A 21,772-nucleotide genomic window follows, 5' to 3' on the forward strand; every position below is an offset into this window, starting at 1 on the left:
TTATGACAGTTTTATTTCATATAGTTCCTTAATTGTCACCCTGTACTTAGGTAATTGTTTAATTGAAAACTTCTGTTGATCTATAACAGCAGCAACATTTCAAATTTTGTTTGGGAAGTTGGAGGGTGACATATAAATAGAAGTCGTATATTAATATCCTATTGATTAAAATGAGTATAAATCTTATTTCATTGGGAGGGACCATTGACTCCGTTCTATAATATCATCGGTGCTAAATAAGGAACGTATAATACCTATTGTGTCTATTTTCACGTAAGAACATATTCTAAATTGGAATCCAGTACTCTGTACTGTACGGAATATACACAGCTGTCATCTATCCCAAACAGACTTTCGGCTGCAAAACACGGACGGTTTGGTACAAAACTGCAAAATCTTTAAACGTAATTTTCTCTAAACAAGGACGTCGCCTTTTGGTTACTAACATTAGAGCCGACCATATTATAAAATTAAGTCTTTACAAATAAAAGGTACGGGGAAAATGAATCTACTGTTATTTATGCTTACAGTTACAATAATTATAATAAATCATGCATAATTATTACTTAGAGGTTACTTCGAATGTGAAATTTGAAGCTGATTACAAAAAGAACATGTGAAATAAATAAGTCCTTCATACTTTGTTACGAGAATTGAATATTGATCTCTTAAATGCAAGGTTACGTGTTACTCACTTAAAAGCGACGTAATCGTGAGGTCACCTTTGGACATTCACATTCAGCTTTGGAGTGGACATCAATCTGAACTGTTACAAGTGTACAAAACAAGGTCGTTAGCAATTGTTTTAATGAACACGTATTAAGATGTCCTTTCTCCAATTATAATGACAATATCATTGAAAAGGTTTATACCCATTGGATGTCTGTCATTTATCAGTCAGATTTAAGTACTAAAATATGGATACTAAAAGACAATATTTTGTTACGAAATTTTGCATTTCGTAATAGTAATATTATCAGGAACGCCAACCCTGGGGTGCTTCGTGCTAGCGCACCTATCATTTTTTTTTTTTTTTTTGAAGAAATATAAGAATGGAGTAAAAGAAGAAAAGAAAAAGAAGAAAATATAAAAATAAATTACGATATTTCACTGTCTTAAATTTGTACTACTATTTTTTTTTTTTTTCCATAGAGTGGAAGAGGATGGGATATAAAGTTTGGGCAGAGATTGAAAAAGTGAAAATACATAAAATTTCGGAATTGTTGCACCGAGGATCAAGAGTGGCAAACATTGTATTTCTTTTCGCCGACGACAGTTTATTTTTAAATGACAAAATTGAACAAACATTTTCTCTGTGTTACTTTCAGCGAAACTTTTTGCACATTTCTTATATTACAAATGGTCGGCATTTAGAATGGCGTAACGAGAACTAGGATCGGGATTTAGAACCTTCAAACCTCTGACTGCGCCGCATACTCTCTTTCAAGATTACATATTTTCACTGTGAAATAAAAGAATTAAACAAAATAATCTATTTTCAATTAAAAATATCTAGAACTGCATTTTTAAGAGGGGTCAGTTTTCAAAATTTTACTGGGTCGATCCCCGGACCCCTCGCTAAACTGGAGAGTATTCCATACTCCCAGATCCCTCGATTGTGAACTGTGAATTAGAGTACCCGCCACTGATTTTCAAAACTTGGCGAATGTGCCGAATATTAGTGAATATGCCGAATATTTGGGTTTGCATATATTTGAATTTAATATTTCGATAAGAGTAGAGAATAAGTTATTTGTATATCACCTACCTTGAATGAGCTGAAGAGAAAACGGAAAACCTCAGGATGATAGGGTTTCAGACTCAGGACCTTCCAAATCGAAACAATAACTCAAGCCTTTGATTGTTTTATTATTATTATTATTATTATTATTATTATTATTATTTATATCACGGTATTGATTACTGTGCTTTCATTTTTTCTGTGATTGCTTTTTAGATTCGGCAGCATCCTTAACCATAAAACAAGGGGGCAATATTAAGTAAACGGGACACAATGGTCCTTTGGATATTCATTTGAGAGGACGTACAACAATGAATTTATGCAACTTGAACGATGATGGGATTTGAAGAGATATCCTTCATATCTCATCATTGTTCAAGTTTGGAGGAGGAATCCTTCTATAATCGTGTTAAGAGATTCTTCACCAAGTCCTTCAATTTTAAGTTTTCCTTTTTTATGTTTATGCGAAACAGTCTCGGATCGAGCTTAGTAAGTTAACACAAAAATTGTATATCATGGTATTGGTTTTCAGTTTCAGGAAAGTTCCTGTGTTGGTGAAATTGTCGTGTTAGTCGAAATTGAAACGCCTTATTAGTGCACGCGATTTACTTCTTTTTTGTTTTTCTGGTATTACTTTCGACAATCAACAGTGTTAACTTTTTTTTTTTTTTCTGGACTGCTAAAGCTTTCTGTTTCGTGCAATGGAAGTAAATTTCGATAAAAGCAGTATCAAGTCGTTTATATTTACGGTATCTCATATATTATGCGTGTCGAATGTTGTTGTTGTCATCTGCAAAAATTCCAAAGTAGGAAATGGTATGTAGATGTTGCATGCTGAAACACAAAAGTAAAGTTTTTTTAAAATTATTATTATTATTATTTCCTTCTTGTAAAATAAACTTTATAACATTTTCAGTTGTGTAGAAGTGTTGTTGCAGGTTAGTAAACTTGAGAACAAAGTTTTCCAGGATAAGGGTCATGCCTAAGGGAAAGTAACGAGATGTATACAGAGAAAAATTTGGACATGTTTCACTACTAGGGTTTATTTATTTATTTTGAAATTTAGGAAAGTAAGAGCAGGTTAGTATAGCCCGTTTTATAACTACTTGATAAGCTAACATAACATACTATTAAAATATATTCACACTAGATTATTTAGAATAAATAATTTGTAGCTAATATCTTCTACATTTGACTGCATATGACGTTTCATACTCTTTGAAGTTTAGTTTCAAACTCTGCCAGCAACTAAGGCATCGTGGTTGAGGTATACACTTTAGACCAGGACATTTTTTTAACCTGACTGATGACCCTTGCATAGGTAACGGGATGTGTGTAGAGAAAAAGTTCGGATAACTCATTTAAAATGTTTATATTTTTCGAAGTATTGAAGATAGGATCAGATTGTAATGTACACCTTAGAACTAGGCATGATGTGTGCGAATTAATCGCTAAGTGGATGAGATAATAAATGTCAGTTAGATTTCGTAGGTTAAAATATATATTTAAAAAAAAAAAAAACTTATATAATGAGGACAGTTACTTAGATGCAGGCTTGTATCCAGAGGAAGTTGAATGGCCGAAATAAAAATGCGAGGAATTTCGAAATTGAATGTTTACTTCATAAGTAGTCTGCGAGCCAATGACTTTAGAGAATTTATTTTCCTACCTCTTTGATACTATTTGTAACATCAGGTGTAAATTAGACCCTGGTTTGATTTCCGGAGGGAGCTCATGTGGTTCGGCTTTTACGTTAATCAGTAGGTCCACGTTTTATGTAGCCTAAATGCTGAACAGAGCATTAAACTCAGTCAATTCAATTCAATCAGGTGTCAGTCAGTAAAGAGGAAATTAAGGATATTTCATTGTCCTGGAATCCTGAATGTGAAGGAAAAAAAAAGACATTTTAAAAGTTATATGCATATTTTCTTCCTGCAGCAACCAAGCTTATTACAGTGTGAGGCGGAATGTATGAAGTGGCTAGCGCCTCATGTCTTTCTAGCAGGAACTCAATAAGCCCAGTGGAGCCGCGGTGGCTCAGTGGTAGAACGTTCACCTCCGGTGCATGGTGTCCTTGATTCGATCCCAGTTCGGAGCAAATTAACTTTGTGGTGGACAAACACCGTGTGCGTAGATTTCTTGGAGTTCTCCCGTTTTTTCTCCGACTTTTTTCTTTCATTTATCATCATCACCCTCTCCTTTAGCCTAGCCGGCATAATCGTGGAACGTAAAACTTAAAAAGATTTCATTTCAATAAGCCCAGCAAACGAAATACAAGTTCCTTAATCGATAGCAAAGAAAATATTTACTCAAACTCACTGTCGGAGTACTCTTGTTAGTCTAGTGGCTAGCGCGTGCGGCTTTTGCACACGTTATTCCAGGTTCGATTCCCAATGAGAAAGCACAGAAAAATAATTTTACATTATTCACTTTCATTAATCATCGGTCTCTTTTAACGCGTAAAAGGCATAATTCGTGGGACATTAAAATAAAATATTTCATTTCATTTCAAACTCATAGTATAACAGAGAACTGAAATTATTTCTTTCTGATTAAGGGTCTTCACTACAGCGAAATTAATCTACCGCTAATTTTAGAGTTTTTCTGTAATATCTTCAAAACAAATAAAAATATTCGAAAAGCAGAAACGTAGTGAACTAGACAACACGATTTTGCATGTGGTACCGTTATCACAACTCATCTATGTGCTTTCGATTTGCAACTGTACATACACTTAGCATATTTTGCGGGTTCTGTAAATAGCGGCATACGAAAAGCAGATAGGTGAATTGTGGTAAAGGTATCACATGCAAAATCGTATTGTCTAGTTCACTAAGTTTCTGCTTTTCGAATATTTTTATTTGTTTAGAAGATATTACAGATAAAACTCTAAAATTATCGATAGTTTAATTTCGCTGTAGTGAAGACCCTTAAGTGAAAAGTATTAATCAATGCGTTGTTATCGTTGACACGTTAATTTAATTTACATTCGCAATCTCATTTGGCTGCAGTGGAAGGAAGTACAGCTTTACACCACTCTAATGTTTCTTGAAATCGCAGAGAAGATATTAAAAAAAAATAATAAAATAAAATAAAACGCCTATTTGTAGTATTCGCCTAGTATAAGTTAATGAAAATCTTGCTCATAAAGCAAGGATGCAAATAACCACTCGCCCGGGGCGAGTGGTTCATCGGTACGGGCGAATATTCAACCCCTGAACCGCCATGAGACATCAAGGCTATGCCTCACTGTTTCTATAAATTTGTGCCGCGTGGCACTTGTGGATGCCTCACACTTTTTTTTTTTTTTTTTTTCGAAGATTATACACATGCAGTACGCAGAATCGGCCCAAATAAAATGAGAAAAATTAAAATTACGTTTTGCCCCCAGAGATATAGTTTTTGCTAATACATTGTGGCAGTTACAGGGTTAATATCATACCGAAAGTAAGTAAATGATCTCTATTGTGAGACGTGGGCTAGTAGGCTTTTTTCTTGAGCTAGTAAAATTTTGTTGCTTATTTGCATCCCTGCATTAAAGTAAGACTTTGGAGTTTCATTCCTTGCATATGCGGAGATGTTAGTCGAGTAGAGAAGACGGGACTACGTAATCGAGAACAATATAGGAAGTTGTGACTAATGTTACGTGATATTATCAAATATCCCTTTCAAGTTTATATCTATCTTCATGACGTGTTTTGTATGCACTTTATACCACGGGAATGCCCTTGTAGAAGTCCAGGAAGTTTGTTAGCAGCTTGATTAAGTTCAAGTCCCTTGATGGATTTTCTCTTATGTAAATTTCCTTTAGTATCTGTGTGAGGGCTTATGAAAGGTTGCTGTTGTGATGTTACGTTGTAAAAGAATTTAATCAGTAGACCAGTAACACTGTTATTCTCAACAAGGAAAGAAGCTCTTAAAAGACGATTAAGTAATCGAGATATGTTCTGGTCCTCTTTGAGACAGCTCAGTATAGAGGTCGATTTTTTTCTTCTTTTTCTTTTTTTCTTCAGCTGTTTTAGTGTTGAATAAAACAGCGGAACTCTTTGGGTTTGTTTTATAACAGTACAAGTCTTGCAATATTTGTCTGCAATTCATATTTTATGAAAAAGAAAGAAAACTATTTATACTTAGGTAATAGCAAAACATGCCAGATTGTATGTATCGCTAAATCCTAATACTAAACAAACAAATAGGTATCACTACCTGCACTGCGTGCCAAATGTCAACATACGTATGTCGCTAGCGTGCAAGAAATTTGCAGATTTAAAACTATTGTGATGATTTCGTTCCAACTTAACAACTTCATTGTTTCAATTTAATTATTTATTTATTTTTCAAAATAGAATAACCTATAGTGTACAGCGGGCCGAAGGCTTCAATGCAACACTGTTGTCCTTCCAGCTGAAATATCAGTAACTTATGATATACCCTTTCTTACACCACTGGTTGTAAGTATACAAATTATCATCAAGATGTGTTAGTTAAGGTATCATATTGGTTTCTTTTCTTTGCCTATGTTGTTACTTAAAAAAAAAAAAAAAAAAAAAATGAACTGTAACGAACAAATTTTACTGCATAACGGGTCCTTGCACACTCCCTCCACATACTATTTTCTTTCTTTCTAAATTTCCTCGTTGAGAAATACAAGAATAACGCGTGAACATGTTATTTGTTGTGACATGGTGACTCTCACTGATTAATAAGATACAGTCCATAAACATTCAGTTAGATTTTGCGCAATTTGGATGTTCCGGAATCTTAAACTTGTTCTATTCAGTTGACCGACACTAAGGTCAATTTATAGTAATAGCAATGATATGTTGCATAGTTGCTACTTTTTCTCATTAAAACAGATCATTTAACTACCAATCTTGAATTTGATTTCATACAGCGATTTAAGTAGGTTAATAGCATTCTGGACTGAACGCGAATTACTGCAGGTACGTCTAGTAATGTTGTTGATTTAAAATATCGTTTAGGGTGTTCTTGCGAATCAGGTTTTCCGCCAATGTCAGTGTTTGTAAGTTTCCTTTAGAAAATTTTCCTCGTACTGACAGGATTTTTCCTTTTTTTTTTTTTTTTTTTTTTTTTTTGTCAAATTTTGCGTAGCTCGTTAACTGTTTACTATCTATGTCAGAAGTTATGTGACAATGTTAATTTAGCTATATTAAATGAAAGCCAACCACATTTGTTTTATTCATTTGTTTTCTGCTTCTGTTATACTTTTCCATTATTATTATTTTTTTTTTTACAGGAAAAAAGATACACACAAATACACTTAGCGAATAATGGGTACAAATTATGCTACTTTGAACAGACCCAAAGACACACACACACACAGTATTGCTATTGTATTGATTCATTTCTCAAGAACAAAGAAAAGTTTAAGCATTTAATTGGTCAAGCAGTCTGCGCGAGAATTTCCTTGGATTTTCAACAACAACAACAGCTTTAACAACAACAACAACAACAACAACAAAGAAGACTTTTCCTTTTTTGCTAAATTTGCCTAGAAAATTTTCTTAGATTAGGGAAATTTCCCTCAGACTACGAACACTGGCCAGTGTTTGGAAACAGAACGAATATCACTCAAGTGTAACCAGGATTGCTAGATCTCGTATGTCTTGTTCCTCATGTTCTTAACAATCACTGTGTGTGTGTGATTTTTCTCGGGGTTCTCCCGTTTCCTCTAACTTTCTTCATTCCACCATTTCATTAATTTCTCACATCATTACCATCTTCTTTAGCATAGCCGGCATAATCGTGGGAGGTAACACTTAGATTTCATTTCATTTTTCCTCATGTTCTTAGTTTTTTAAGGTTTGTTTATCAAAACTTCTTTAGGTTATATATATATATATATATATATATATATATATATATATATATATATATATATATATATATATATATATATATATATGTGTGTGTGTGTGTGTGTGTCTGTGTGTGTGTGTGTCCGGCAGACAAAAATCAAGAACTACTTGATAAATCACCATATTCAAATTTCGCCAAGATGTAAAAGGTGAAAAGTTAGAAATTGAGTTCGGGGATCGAGATAATATTCAGAGTTCCAGTTTTAATGTTTATCACCAGGGCCCGGATCTTGTTGACCTAAAATTTTCTCACAAGTGACCTATAAAATGACACTAAAATTCCTGTAAAATGACCCGAAAATTCACGAAAATTGACCTTAAAAATTTGCTTTTTTAAAACGTTTATTTAGTTAAACATTAACATTTTTTAAATATCTATTGGATTTTAATTACCATTTCTCACTCATTTTCAAAATGTTTGTTTCAGTTAGTTGCAGTCCATTGTACGGCATTGTATATACGTACGGAAAGAATCAATTCACTCCCGAGTTGAAACTAGGAAGCACATTTAAAGTATAGAAGTTCGCAAGTGTAGACTGTATACATAAGAATAATAGAAAAAAAAAACTGTTTAAAATCTTTGTATGTCTTCCAATCCACTTTTAGTTATTCACATGATCAAATACTTTGTGGTAAACTACCCAAACTATCTGTTTGGCCACCAACCAACCCCTACCCCTTGTCAATTAGCTGGAGTTTAGTGTTCATTAGCTTTTGAGGAATGCAGTTTTCCACCCCAGTAGTCAGGAAGTAGGAAAAGAGATAACTTAGTATTTTTCAAATCGTAAACAGTGTTCATTTTAAAATTTCCTTATGTAGAAGAAAAAGACTAAAAAGACCATAAGTTACCTGAAAATTACCTTAAAATATTAAAAAAAATGACCTGAATCTTCAAAATGGCAAAAAGTGACGAAAAGTTGACCTTAAAAGAATATACTTTTAGAACCTTGAGTTGAAGGATAACGTTTTTATTTGGACTTGCCTTGCCCTATGCGTAACACAAAAAAGTTGACTTGTCAACAAGATCCGGGCCCTGTTTATCACTATAGAGAGAGAGAGAGAGAGAAAAAAAACTGATAATAGATAGCGAGAAGCAGTTTTTGTGCAAGCAGTTGAGCGTCCCAAGATACATTTCATTTAAATACATTTTTAACACTCTACTAAAACCGGAATTCTTAAAAATCCATTTCAACTTCTGGTTTCAATTGTTGTATATGAAGAGATAACGAGAATATTTTTTTTTGGAATTGATTTAGCGTTCTAAGAAAAATATATCTTCTCTCTCAACCCTCTGTTCAAACTAGAAGTTGCAGAAATCCACCATTTCCGATTTTAACGTTAATTACTACAATAATAGATAGCAAGAAGTAGTTCACGGCAGTCAATTATGCTCTTATCTCCACTGTAATATCTCTACTAAAGCTGGAAGTGAGAGAAATCTACTACCACTTCCGGTTTCAACATTGAGAAAATATCGTACCTTATAAACCAAACTACTTCACGTGGGATACACATGGCACTGATTTTTATCCTAAGTTACTTTTATGTTAAGTTAGGGTTACTAAGTTATTTTAAACGTGTTTCTAACTTTTTTCGTGCATTCTTCTTCTTCTTCTTCTTCTTCTTCTTCTTCTTCTTATTATTATTATTATTATTATTATTATTATTATTATTATTATTATTATTATTATTATTATTATTATCTCATGGGTATTTTTTATTCTTATCATAGATGAAGGGGCCTGAACAAAAATTTCCCTTTTGATGTTGATACACTTTCTACACGCCGGCTGGCATAGTTGAACAATTTAAGGCAGCGTTTCTCAAACTTTTTAACTATGTGGAGCTTATTAAAGCTCATCATTTGGGAAGGGCAGAATAGCAGTTGCCCCCCTCCGAAGTTCAAGAATCACATACTTTTTAAATTATTTACTAATGTATTAATAAATATCCTGAAACTCTTATGTCGATAAACCATCTTGCCCCCCCCCTCCACACACACCACCCTCGCAAAACGAATTGACGCTACTCATTTTATTAGTCATAATGTTATATGGATCGTCCTGCTCTTGGTCCCCTTCGAAAGCAAATTTATCATTATTTTTAAATGTATGTACCATGCTACCAGTATGCTACGTAGTTTTTAAAATAGTATTTAAAATTCCTCCAGATCATTGAAAAATCAAACTAGAAACATACAAATGAAATACATGAAATTCAATCATTGCATAACGGTTTACTCCCATCAGGCGTACACGTACCAACTCTTCCCTCTGGTTAGTAGCTAGCACGCATTGTTGCTATGAGTGGTCCTGGATTCGATTCTCGGTGGGAGAACATTGAACGCGCATTATGATGGTTCGAATTCCGCCTTAAACTGTAGGTCCATGTCGCATATAATGTTGATAAACTTCAACAACTTCCTGTTCGCTCTGAACATACACAGTACATATATATATATATATATATATATATATATATATATATATATATATATATATATATATATATATATATATATATATATATATATATATATATATATATATATATATGAGTCATTGGTACATCGTACTGTATCGGTATTTGTTGTAGTACTATATGTCGGAAAAGTATTCACAACTAGTTCTATCTTTCCTTTCTTTTTAACCGATTGAACGTACATTTCGTGTCTTGACTGCATAATGCGACATTGCTCGTAGTAGCTCGGTGATGGTTCGTTGTATTATGCGTCAGAAAGATTGGTTTTACAGTTCCGACAGATTTGCATGCACGAAAGAAAGCCAAAAATAAAAGTCCGGAACATGAAAGAGAAAGAACACTTCAAAAGGCAAGTAACTACTTAAGCATGTAAAGCCACGAAAGGAGACGGTAGATCTATGCTGTGCCACGCGAGAAGAAAACATCAAGAAGTGGGAGGTCACCGACTCACTAGCTACGAATTCTAAAACAGGCTTTCTGCTGATCTTCAGCGAGATAGAAAAGGAAATTTATGGGACAACTCGACTAAATAGGGTCATCGGGAAAGTTCGTGCAGAAAAACGTACTCCAATCCCTTAAAGAGAATCAGGTTTTCAATTTTTTTTCTTTTTTTTTCTTTTTTTTTTTTTAATATGCTTCCATAAGGAAGATTCAAAATGTTCATAATGCACAAACGTATTTGACCGATACAGTGCACTAGCAGATCGAGCGCTTGGAGGGAGCGGATCGCCTCCTGGACATAAATGTAGGCTGAAAATACGGAGTTATATATCTAAAATTGTAAGATAAATTTTCAGCACATAATACAGCGTACCCCACAAGAAAACAGGAAATTTGGATTTTCTACAATAAGAGCGATTGTATGTGCAATAATGTGTGTTATGTGCAGTTGTATAGTTTTGTGCTGTTCTATTGTGTTATATTACATATCTGCATCCAGATGTTCCAAGACATTAACACAGTTATGGGTGATCACGAATGGACATGGCAACAAGACGGTGCGAAGGCCCATACAGCAATCGATACTGACATGGATAAGAATTAATACTCCTGACTTCATCGAACCTAACGACTGGCCGTCTAAAAGTCCAGACCTCAATGTGATGGATTATTGCATTTGGGGTATCCTGCTACAGAAGGTTCAAGAACATAGGAGAGACATCACAAACATTGATGGCCTGAAAACTGTACTGACAGACGCCTGGAACAAAGTTACACTTCAAACTATCCAAAATGCCACCGGAAATTGGTTACAACGTCTACGCCACTGTGTGGAAGCCAAAGGGAATCATTTTGAGCACTTGCATTGATTATGAACATTCAAGTGGCAATGTCAGTAAAATATAAATGAAAATATGTGTGTCCACCTCATTACAGAATCTACAATAAATTTCCTGCTTTTTTGTGGGGCACCCTGTATAAAGGAAATTATATAGACCTACATAATTTGTGTCATTTTTTATTGGTATATTTTATATATAATATTCTATCATAGTTGTAGTGTGATAATAAATAGCAGAGCTTAGGAGCCTTGGCGGGAGAGGTCGCCACTGATCCACTATTGGCAGAGGATCATTTGTTTAAGGATCATTCTTAGTAATTCAGTTTGTGTCCTTTTTCGTTTAAGAAAAACCATCACACAACAAGAAGAACGTAACTTTATAAAAGAAGTAGATGAAACAAACAATATTACTGAGGACAAATTCAGACCTCAAAATAGAAGTCACTAAATTAAGATTGAAACCTACCTATCTTAATCTTCTAATAATAATATTTTTTTTTTATTTATTAACCTAGTCGCATTTATTTATTTATTTTTTTTTAACGTCGAATGATTATGCTCCAAAGCTAACGTAAGAAGACAGTGATGTTGAGAATGAACGAAATGGTGGAATGAAGAAAGTGGGAGAAAACGGGAGAACACCGAAAAGTTCACATATATATGTTGTTTGTTCATTACAAAGCATATTTGGCGCGTTATGTTAGGCAACATTAGTTCACACCGAAGTGTCAGATCTCAAACACTGTTTTGGTGTTAAGAGGATTCATAGTATATAACTGTAAAGTGTTTGTACGAATCAATGAAGAATATTTATCAACGTTTGTCAAGTCATTATAAATACGTCTAGGCTTCATCAACCTTGAAATGTAAATTCATATTATGTAGTTTCAGCATTTCTGGAAAGTAGATTACATGAAAATGCTTTATAAATGTCTGCAAAGTTTCTTATTTTCTGAATTGCAGATTAAAATCGTTGCTTTAGTTTTGACAATTCTTTCTCCTTGATATAATTTACGGTCAGTTTACTTGGAAGATATACAACAGTCAGAAAAAAAAATATAATTTATTTCAGAAAGCAGGTGTCGCAAGTTATTCTTCTTTATATTTAGAAACACTTTGAATAATCGTGCATACATTACTAGGTTTACTAGGACGAAGACAATGTTGAGACGATAAATTATATGCTTATGACATATTAAATGAGGATTTATACGCAGTTGGGAAGGCGACTATATGCATTATGGAAGACTAAAGGTTGGAAGTAATGTCTGTGGAGTTGAACATAGAATATTTATGCGAACACCAGCGCCAGAGCGAACGGAGATGAATTCTGCCTAGGATATAGATCTCATATATATATATATATTCTACAGAACTTACGAGACGAGACGAGAAAACATCGGCTCATGGGAACACACAGGGAGGACAAGCTAGGACACTGAGAAATTTTATGTTGATAAAGACGTGAGAAGCAATGGTAAACGAGGAAAGGAAGCAAACGATAGGCCTAATTGTTGGATGGTTAAGCAAATAAACTGCTATGTGCAGACCTGGAAGGTAGTTTGATGACCTTTACGAAATGGAAACTTTTCGAATTTGAGGTAAATCACTCGCTTAGATAGCAGAATACTTGTAACCTGAAACTTGAATAATTACTGTATGCTATTACATGTCATACATGCACGTGTTTAACCGAAATCTACTTTTATGTTTTAACGTGTCTTTGAATCTCAGAGACAGAATTCACAATAGTCTTAGCCTGAGTAAAGAATCAAAGAACAATTACCAAATAAATATATTTTTAAAAAAAAAGCCATGACCCAGACAACAATACAGATGTAATGTCTGTAGATTGGTAAATGCCTGTATTTACCATTTGTTTGTTCGGGGCATAGAAGAGCATTATGAACAGGCAGGAAGTTTTTTTTTTTTTATTATTTTTTTATTTTTTTTAACTAATTTGCCTGATGTAACCAAACCGGTTATATAAGGAGTCATCAGCTATGTACGTAATAACAGCTGTTTTCTCTTAGTATTTTCAAATGAATACGGCATTATTCTCGTCCAATCTTCGCCACAATTCTTACAAGATTTCCTCAAAAGCCCCATCATTTTTGTATTTTTTTTTTTTTTTTAATTCTCGTCAACATATGAGAATCGAAAACATTTATGAGAGACTTCGAACTCTTTGGAGAGTATGTTGTAAGTATCAGGGATCCGGATTGTCTGTAGACAGAATAACCACGGCTTATTTTGATTTGTTCTGTAGAATAAAAAGCCTAGTCGAGTGGATTAAGAATTGCAATTGATAGACTTGTCTGTCACGGGTTTGATTTCTGCTCAGGGCGTGGGTATTATGTATTTTATCCGTTTACCTTTTATTTCATTATTATAATTCAGTTCTCGTTGTCTACTTTAGCCTAAAAAGCGTGCAAAATTTAAAACTAATAATTACAATAATAATACAGTAAAGCGCTATTTATCCGGATTAATTGGCACCGAAGATGGTGCGGATAACGAATTTTGCGGATAATCAAATATGCGTGTATTTATCAAAGGAAAACACATACAGTCAAGGGCGCCCATGTTGTGGTTTCCAGGGGGGCGCAAATATAAGCGAAGTTTCAAAAATAGTTTCAAATTTTGCTATAACTAATGTAAAAATTCTGTTGGGCTTTCGATATTCCGAAGTACGATTTCCTCTTGGGGGGGGAAGGGGGCGCTCCACCTTGCTCCCCCTGATGGGCGCCCTTCCATACAGTTACTGGTGTATTATTATTATTACAGTATACTGAACTTTATATAAAAAAGACAAGTCCTCAGTTATTGACACAGAGAAACACTTTAAAAAAATGCCAAAAAAAAAATAATAATTGTTCTCAATTATAGCTAGTTTCTGATAAGAACGCTAGGGTGACGAATTCAAAGACGATCAGCAGGGTGTTCCCACCCCGTTCAATTTTCTGCTCAAGTTTTTCCAAATGTTTGTAATTCGAATTTCATATTTTCGAAGTCTGAACATTAACCGAGGATACACGCAGGGTCCTCACCAGGTACCCATCTTAAACCTATCTCCGAGGGACTTGATACTTCAGTGCAGGAAATCATTTACAGTGAAAATATCATCATTTCTAGAATTAGGATGTAGATTTCTGGGCTTCATCATCTATGGCAATGTTATCCCGTAACATATGAGGGACGACATCTCTCGGCGGTCACACTGCCCGGGAAATTGGAGAAGAAGAAAGGAATGGGAATGGAAGGAATCGGCCTTAAATCATTATGTTAGGTACTATGCTGTCATTTGCCTGATGTGAATGAGGAAAAATCTCACTCAGGATGACTGGTCTGAAAAAGTTGTTACACTATTTTGACCGAGTGTCCTCACCGGGAATCGAACCCGATATCGCTCGCACCGAAAGCGTTAGCGACTAAGTTACATGGAACCAGTCTCATCCTCTTTCTAGTACAGCATACTCACTCTGTTAATGTTCGGTAGTGTTCGATACAAGATACAAACATTAAAATAATTTACGTAACTATTCATTGGTATTAACACGTTTTATCAATTTATCAATGTAATTTTGATGACACGTACAGTACTGTGCCAGGCAGAAAACCTTCATGACTGTGATAAGATATTTGTTGATTTGATTATAGTCTCAAAGCCAAGTAGCATTCATATTTATAGACTATACTTTGAAATAAATTGATATGGGGAAGAACTTAATCAGAATTCCTACATCTAAATTAGTAACTTAATATATCAGTAACTACTACAGTTAATGCTAAAACTTATTCCATGAAATACTCACAAAACTATAACATGCGTTTTTTTGAAATCTTCGAAGAAAACTCATCCCCAGGAGTAAACTACCACTTGTCGACGTATTCATGAGACAGGTCGACAAGTCCAAATACTTGAGCCATAGTAGAGGGTTGTTTATTTATGAAATGTGAACATAATCCTGAACAGTTCCTGAGAAGATCGTCCGAAAAAGAAAGAAACAATAGTATATTTCAAAATAAGAGGTAATATTTCTGGGTATATATATATATATACACACAGGGTGGTAGGTAACTCCACCGACAAACTTTGGGAGGTGATTCCTTATATGAAATGAAAGAAAAACGTTCTAATAAACATAGGTCGAAAAACGTCTCCTTTCAGAGTTATGAATCGCCGAAAATTCGAAAAATCATGTTTCGAAACGCCCTGCCTTAGAAACTATAGGACCTATCCCAAGCGGTTTAAGGAATTACACAGGAACTAGTATGCGATCTATCTAAATATCCATCTTTTACCATCCTCCGTTATCGGCGAAATGAACGCGCCATTAGTACTTAAAGGAGTATCCCTCCCTATACCTCAACTTCCTTTTTACAGTTCGTTTCGCCGATAACGGACCACGGTAGAACATAGATATTTAGATAGAGCGCATACTACTTCCTTTGTAATTCCTTAAACCGCTTGGGATCGGTCCTGTAGTTTCTAAGGCAGAGCGTTTCGAAACGTGAATTTTCGAATTTTCGGCGGCTCATAACTCTAAAAGGAGACGTTTTCCCTCCATGTTTATTAGAACTTTTTCTTTCATTTCATATATATAGGGCCTATATAGAATCAGTCAAGATAGCCTTGTGATGCAACAAGGTTGACTATTATTGGTAACGAATAGGCCTAATTCAACGCTATTCAGGCTGTCTCTCGTGTGGATATACAGTGTATATAAGTTAGTATTTATCGTAACGTATTCCAAGAAAAGAAAAAAAAATCATTCTGTTCTCTTTACAGACTATCGTAATGTCTCAAATCTTGCTTACTTTTAAACTTTTATTTGCCTGGTAATTCCAGACTTGTTTATGAGTTCAGCAGAGAACATGTTTTTTAATTACGGCTATTTTACGATGCAAATGAAGTAGTTGAAGAAAAAACAACAAGTTTATAACGTTTCTCAGTTAGAGGGTTATTATCGCGTACATGTTTTGTGAATGCTTACGTAATGTATTTCGCTTTTCAGTTGCTCCATCTCACGGGGATGTGATTAGGAAAAACAGAATGTGTAGACGGCACTGTGTTTCGACACACACATACACGTTCTCGGAAATAGAAGGTCAAACTGTTGCATTGGATCAAAGTAGTAGTTACTGTGATCATTCCTTAGATTAATAATGCATCATCATAATGTGTGATTTTCTTTTAGTATTGAAAATAGTCTATTTCAAGAACTGCTATTTTTGTACTCTATCTTATTCATTTAGCATTAAAAAAATGGTGGTGGTTCCATAAAAAACATTAGCTATAATTATAATATAAACGTAAATTATATGTAATCAATCCACTTGTGTACGTGTAAAATATGAATTTTTATGGTTAAGAGAAAGTTATGGTCATAATTCTTACTTGCTCTAAGGACTAATATTTCATTTTGTAGACCAGTTCACTAAAACCCTTTTCTTTCTATAGCTATTAAAACTTTTTTTAAAAAATATTTTTAAGGATTTCCAGGAAATGCCCGTAAGCCAGTGTTTCCCAATCTGTAGTCCGAGGACTTTTTGGGAGGGGGCGAGAGATTGAAAAGGGGATCCACGGGACATTTTCATTAAACGTTATCCTATCATGTTGCTCACACCTGGGATATTTGGTGTACATTAGTCAGTTTCAACAATTGAGGAGAATAGAATATAAAAAAGAAAAGAAGAAATAAAATTATCAGCATAGGCTGAAAGATCCCTAACAGCACAATTACATAGCAGGCATATGCCTATCATGTTCCCTCAGGTACATGGGAATGTGTCCAGTATGTGCCTTATATACTTCTGAGAAAGAAATCACATGGATGGCAAGTGATAGTCACAGTCTATGTCCGCCCCTAGGCATATGCCTGACATGTACCTGGGGAACGTGCCTAGTATGTTCCCCATGCCGTAAGCGTCAATGAACCACAAAATTACTCCCCCAAAATATGTTAAATTGCCTATATGCGTAATGTGTTTAAGGTGAGTCTAAACAACACTTTAAACAAGTAAAAAAAATGTAGGGCTACCCTAGGGTGGGCGCGAACCACCAACCTTTGGATTACTAGCCGCGTGCTATTCCTACTTGGCCCCAGAGGCGGTGAAGAAAACGTTGATTGTAGAGGGATAAATTATTGAGGTATTTTGTATTCAGCTAATCAGAGTGCTCCTTTAACCATATATTTTCGACTATAACCGTTTGGGATCATAAAATGTGCTCGCCATGTAATTTTATAACAAATTGACGAGTGTCCATTTACTTTATTTCATGGTTCTTCCATATTCACTTTCAAATGTTCGGCGACAGTTGCCGTCTAATAAAAGTTGATGCGTTTATTGCTTCTAGTACACAATCGCTTAGAAAAAGAAGCAACAAATGCATTAAATGTGGGAGATAAATTTAGAACACCTAAATGGTGAATGCCTAGCACATTTTGTGCTGTTACCTGTTAGGGTATCTGAAAGAATATGTACCTAAAGGACGTACATAGAGCATGACAGATATATGTCCCAAGTGACGACATAAAAACAAATGAGTGTTAAGAGTTCGAAACTGAGCCAGGTATATAAATGCTATATTTGTGGTACATAGTTGCAAATATCAATTAGGTGTAACAAGTACCTAAAACTGTAGGTAGCTGAAGTACATACTTAGCACATGAACATCATATGTGCCAAGTGTCGGGTACCTAAAAAGCAGCTGGGACACCTAAATGACACATGCCCAGCACATCTTGTGCTGTTAGGGATGCGTTTCTCATCATATTAAGTGAATGTTGAATCTATAATATTAGGCAAACTGGTATTGTCGTTTTGCCTTTAAGAGATTCTGAGTTGTGGCATATAAAATGTGTCTCTTGTAGTGTCGTTGTGGAAAATAAAATATTTAACAAATATTAAAACTTTTTCAAATAATATATTTTGATTGTTGACTTCTTGCGACTCTACTCTATAAAGCTACATGTAATATGTTTCAAAGTACAAGCTGGACTGATGGGGAACCCTGATATGCTAATCATGTCCATTAATACCTTATTCTTCCTGTGCGAAGGACTGGCATTTCTTCTGATGGTAGGATTTTAAACAAACGAATGAGGTATGCACACAGACTTGGCTGTCGGCTCAAAGACTATTAAGTTCCATCTCTCTTTTAGAAAGTTGTATAAAATTAAAGTGGCGTTCAATGTGAAGTCATGCAGCGCGACGTTTCTACTAATAGTTGTTACACTGGAAGAAATAGTATGTCTCAAGAAAAAACAAAAAAGGGGGGGAACAAACGAACCGAACAGGTATACTGTATAATAATACTAATGTCAATGGAACTGATCTGTTTTCAGCGTTGTATTACATTAATTATCTTTTTCCTTTTTGACAAACAAAGAAATTCATTGATTTCATCGCAGGTCAATGAATAGCAACAGTATAACCACTGAATCATAGTAACAACAGCTGCCTTGAGGTACGATTTCTATACTTACTCTTTTGCAAGAAATATGGCCGAGAAAGAATGAACTTGTCGTTTTCTCATTTTTTTCTAAGAGCCATTCTTATTTTTATCCTCTACGTACTGCAAAAATATCTACATTATGTAAGGTTTTTCGATACACTTTATTTGAGCGCAAGTAAATCGTACAATGATACTTGTGGTATTGGTTCCTTCTTATGAGGAACTCGGGTGAGAAACCGAACCGGTTTTTGGGAAAAAACGAAACCAGTTTCGGTAAAAACCAAATCGGTTTTGGTGAAACCGAAATATCGGTTTTTCTAGACACCGGTTTCCTTTGTTTTTATAAAAACCTGTTTTGCCCATCCCTAATAATTACTCGAGTATTTATCTGTTGTTACTCGAAAATAATTAGGCTATTATGCGAATAATTGTTCGAATACCGAATAATTGTTTGAATTTTTACCAGTTAACCAAATAACTTCTGATAACGAATATTCAAAGAATCTTTTAGTCGAATAATGAATTATTCACCCCCTGGAAAACATTCCAGTAGACGAAGAGAGAAATATTAAAATCGGCTCTTGGGTAGCAGCAATGCTGACAGAATTACCTAGCACGGAATATGATCGAATATCCAAGTTTTGCTACTGCGACGATAAATCTTTTTAGCTTCTTGGACCAGTTTTCATCATTGTTTACAGTATTTTTTTTCCTGCCGTAAGAAATTGCTTATGATTTGAAAACCCTGAAATATAATAATAACTTTACAGATTTCTTGATGTTGTGGAATCCTGAAGAGAAAAAGAGGTAGTGACAGACAAACGTGACGCCACACCCAGAAGCGAGGAACAGAAGATAGATTTCCGGCAGGAAGACTGACAGTTGTCATGTCTTATATGGTTTCCAGGACACTCATTTGTTACATTTGTCACGCGGAGTAAACCAGTGCCAAGCTACGATTAATTTTAATATTATTATGATCATTATGTGAGGGTCTTACAGAGGACATATTTAAATAACCGCGTTGTCAATGTTAGCTCATGTAAAATGCATTTCAATACTAATGCTATCATAATCAGTGTATTGTCAGATTAAGGTCTCTCCAATTCTCCACAATCAATATTGTACAGCTGTTTTCCACATTCCTCTGCAGTGTTTCTTGATTTCGTGTCACCATCTTGTGTAAGGGTGTACGTAGTCTCCAATTAAATATTACTTTTATCCAGCCGCTCATTGTTTCTTGTTGCATATATCCAGTACCTTTATTTTTACCAAGAGCGCACCCACGAGGGTCTATTTGGGCCGGTCCCCATCTAATATTGCGACTTTTCACCTTTCCAAAGAACCTTGGTGCACACCTGATTTTCACGATAATATACGGCCACTCCTGTCATTTTAAATCCATCCTCCTTTTCCTTACTCCAGTCATCCTTAAAGTTCACGTGATTCATTTTCACCTTTGCACGTGATTCCTAACATCATATCCGTATCTTCATGCGTTGTTGTGCAGTGTACAGAGTGAAGACAGTGAATATCGTCTACGGCTCCGTAATCTATACATAGGTAACATCAAACAGAGTATATTAACTGAAAATTTTACGGTTTAAACATATTGGAATTTTACTTTTGAGTATGAAACTGCTTCTTTTGAATAGGATTTCTACGAATACGCCTCAAGAGTATAGCAGTAATAATTAGTTTTAACACAACTGCTATTGTATAGACCCTACCAGTTATTTCCAACGGATCAATGTATGGCGTAGGAGCGCTCATTTACAATCAGAAAAATAGAAGCACTAGAACAAAGGAGGGATAAGAGATAGGAGAATGGAATAAAGCAAATGTTGTCAGTGTACGCGTACTCACTGATCCACAATTAGTAAGGCCGCAAGCCCATCAACCAGTATATTGATGTTCTTGTTTGCGTGTCAGCAGTGATATTCCTCAACGCGAAGTTTTATACCTGCTCCTTCCCTTCTTCGAGTGGTTTAAAGAGAAGAGAAATAGTAAACCGTGACGACACAGAGCATTCAGTTGAAAATGATTGTTCTATGAGTTGGCTGTAAACTCTGGAGGCAATGACGTAAGCGTACCCTACACAGATTGGATGACAGGTTTCCCAAACTCATGTAGTTCGGATTATGTTAAGCTGTAGAACCACGTGTTACATAGCTCTGGTGCTGGAAGGGATGCTAAACTCCGATCCAATGAACGAAATGTTTTCCCCACGTGTTGGATTCGTAGGAGGGAGCTATGGAGTGGGCACCATTATTCACTGATCTCAACCCTGTAAAACATATTGATTTGGGGATTTTGAAACCTATAATTAACGTTGTTAAAATCTGGCTCTGAATCATTTCCAGATAGGATATCCTTTGCTTTGTATTCTCGGAAGTTGAGAATTCAAGGAAACACGATGGAAGTGAATTTAGAATACTGGCATACATATGGAGTTTATTTCCCATTATAACAATATGCTCATCATCAAATATAGCGTCTGTTTCAGCACCGAGGATGTATAAGAGTGGACCTGGAGTTTAAGGTGAAATTCGAACCACTGTAATGCGTTGAAATTTCAAGGCTCTCACATTGGGAATCGAACTAGGGATCCTGTACACCAAATACTAACCACTAGACCAACGTGAAGGGGGAGGGTCTACTTTATGAAGAAACAAGAGTAAATGACAACAGAATGATTTGGTGTTCCACTTTCGATGAACAAACCCCACAAAAATAGAGTTCTTACTTACTTAAATTATACATCGAAGAATATTAGTCTGTTCTTTCCACACATCATAGTCACTCACTCCTATATATTTATACGTAGGCCTATATTCAGTTAATTAATACATTACGATATAATAGTGTGTACTCTTAGAATATTATGTTAATTATACCGTACCGAAGGGAAATATTTTCTTCCTTCG

General features: G+C 35.0%; 1 protein-coding gene across 1 annotated transcript in view; it reads left to right on the plus strand.

Moving 5' to 3' along the window:
* The window catches only part of retm (real-time), a 157,947-nt gene that overhangs the window by 56,903 nt on the left and 79,272 nt on the right, over positions 1–21,772 (plus strand). The gene's annotated exons all lie outside the window — the stretch shown is intronic.

Source organism: Thermobia domestica, chromosome 3 (genome assembly GCF_964235325.1).
Source record: "Thermobia domestica chromosome 3, izTheDome1.hap1.1, whole genome shotgun sequence".
NCBI classification, from domain to species: domain Eukaryota; kingdom Metazoa; phylum Arthropoda; class Insecta; order Zygentoma; family Lepismatidae; genus Thermobia; species Thermobia domestica.